The sequence below is a fragment of the Impatiens glandulifera genome, chromosome 1 (genome assembly GCF_907164915.1).
Source record: "Impatiens glandulifera chromosome 1, dImpGla2.1, whole genome shotgun sequence".
NCBI classification, from domain to species: Eukaryota; Viridiplantae; Streptophyta; class Magnoliopsida; order Ericales; family Balsaminaceae; genus Impatiens; species Impatiens glandulifera.
Window position 1 is genome coordinate 140,511,337 of NC_061862.1, and position 2,969 is coordinate 140,514,305.

Below are 2,969 nucleotides of genomic sequence, written 5' to 3' on the forward strand. Positions count from 1 at the left end.
CAATTAGATTTTTTTATTTTGTTAAGAGTAAATGCAATAATGAAAAAGTAATAAAACAACGCGTGACCAAAAGTATCACCCGAAACACATAGGTACGGTTAAACATTCAGAAAATACCAATAAAAACATAAAACTAGACATTCAAACTAATTTGAGAATACAAAAGAAATAACGAAAACAAATCAAAGGACAAAACAAAAGCATAAGAACTTGTGATGCTAGTCGTAACAGCTCCGGAACGTGCTGGTGACAGATTCACACCATAATGATCAAAACTATGTCTGAGCCACATCATAATCAAGAGTCAGCTGTTGCATTGGAGGGATGGTCTCCAATGCAAATAATATAAGGCGTGGATAATATAAGTTGTTGTAGTCATATAGCACAAATTGTACCATTAGATTGGGACTAGGACTACGACTGATATAGCAAGCCAGATTTCTGGATCTTGAAATATGAAGAGCAAAATTCAATGACGGATAGTACCCGACAAATTGCCCCATTTCATCCATCTCTTGCCGAACCAATCTGGATGTATCAAATTATCTCCCCCATTCATTGAGAATATCTGGGATTGCCTCTTTGTGAGAACGATTCCAGCATATTCGCATATCAAAGACCCGACTTGAATCAGATCCAATGATCTAACACCCCAGCCCGTTTCAATAGACCTGAAAACTTTAAACATGTATCTCAATCCTTTTTGAGATACGCGATTTCTGCAACTTGGAGGACAGCGACAACCAAGACCGCATTCAACTACTACAGACTTTCCTCTCACCAGATGTCCCTGATTATCGTATGCAAAATCACCTCCATTAAGCACATACACAATTATCATTACAGCCACGGACACAGTCACAGCCAGCTGTAAAACTAACAGTACGAGGAAATAAAGCACTAGTGATGTAGGATAGAAAGTTGGTCCAATTATATCACCATCTATATCGTTAAATATAAGAACCGCCACTTTTTCCTTCCCACCAGAAATATCACAACCGTAATGTCCAAAAGGTCTGGCATACAAAGGCATACAATTGACATTACAGTCGTGATATTAAATAATATAATAATGTTAAATACATATTTTAAATCAAATGTGATTTGCGCAAGGAGTTTGGCAACAACTAAAGAATATAATTGGTACATATTTAAAGTACAAGAAATATTTACCATCTAGTCAATCAAAATCAACAAGTTATTATAGAATAAATTTAAATTTTATTTAACTAAATTATTAAACACCATTAAAGTAGAACTTGAACTAAAAATACTTAGCAACAAAACAATATACCTTATATATGGTGGTTGAATTGTTATAAGAAAATAGTTTAGGTAACTTATATTTTTTCAGGAAGTTAGATGGGTTACATATGTATATCAAATTGGCTGGTTGAGATGGGTTTAAGCCAATTGAAATTCAAAAAATAAGTAATAAACTGAAATAACATAATAATAGTAAATGAACTTAAACTAAAAATACTTACCAGCAAAACAATATGGTCCTTCAATGATCATTTTAATCAACTTATTGAATTAAAACAGTGTAGTTTTAGAAATTGAATTGGGTTTTTATACAATTTGAATTTTTGGAGATATTTTGGATAACTAGATTGAAGTGCACAAAGATATAACAAACTTTTAAACGAAGCCAAAGAGAATGATTGATATCCTTCTAAACCAATAATTTCAAGTTCTTAATCTCATTTAAACAATACACTACTCTTGAAAAGGATTTCAATTTTATCTTCTAAACTCAGAAATGATTTCCATAATATTCGACCAAATTTTAGACCAAATCAAAGAAAGAATGATAATGAAGCCAAATTAAAGAAATTGAGAAAAAAAATATAAAGTCAATGATCAATTTAATCAACTTAATACATTTTTGCCTAACATATAAGCATACAAATATTTTAAAAACTTAATTAAGTTTCTATACAATGACTAGGAGTAGGAGGGATGATTGACGTCCTTATAATTGAATTAATAATTTCATTTTCTTACCCTCAGTTTAAATTTGATTTCAATATTATAAGACAAATGAAAGATTGACTCTTGAAATTGAACTGAAAGTTACGCGTGCAAAACCAATTATTTATTTGCCAAAACATAGATTTCTCTGAAAAATAGTGACTTTACAAGATTTTTAACTAAAAAAAGACTTTTGAAGGGAAGAATAAAATAAATCAATCTGGAAGAAAAAACTACTAAAATGATAAAAAAAATTGACTTGTTGAAATAGACTAATCAAGTTGAAGGTAAACACGCTAATTATTGAGATCGATATGTTTTATTTTTCTTTCTAATCAAAAATTTTAATTAAGTTTACAGTAACACTTGTATTTTCAATCTTTCATATCATATAATTTTAAAACATAAATGAAACAATAAAATAACTTCTTTTATTATTTTAAGAAATAGTTTTTCCTTAGTCTGTTTTTGTGCAAATACAAGCTACAATATAAAATTATTATATGTTACAAACTAAATTAGAAAAAAAATTCAAACAAAATCAGAAAAAAAATTAAAAAAACTCAAAGATAATTGGGTCCACGTCGATATTAAATAAATTTAGAAACAAAAGAATTGATTCGCATACAATGTAACATAAAACAAATAAGCATTTAAAAATTCAATTGAGATTCTATACAATTTCTATATAGAGATACTTCAAATAACCAGATATAGGTGCACAAATATAGAACAAACATTTAAAAGGAAAAAAAAAATTGATTGATATCGTTATAAATTGAGACATGAATTTAAAGTTTCTCATCTAAACTCAGAAAGCATTTCCATGATTCATGACTAAATCAGGAAAGAAAATTCAAAGATAGTTGGGTGCACAAATTAAATCTGGAAAGAAAATTCAAAGATAGTTGGCTGCACAAATTGGCCTTGCATCCATTTCTAATTTTTTTAAAGATATCCACTAATTTTATATGAATTTATCTGTATCATTGATT

The 2,969-nt window shown here is 29.0% G+C and overlaps 1 pseudogene; it reads right to left on the reverse strand.

Moving 5' to 3' along the window:
• Window positions 1–275: 275 nt before the first annotated feature.
• On the reverse strand, window positions 276–1,033 carry LOC124945541 (annotated as a pseudogene).
• Between the last annotated feature and the right edge of the window lie 1,936 nt (window positions 1,034–2,969).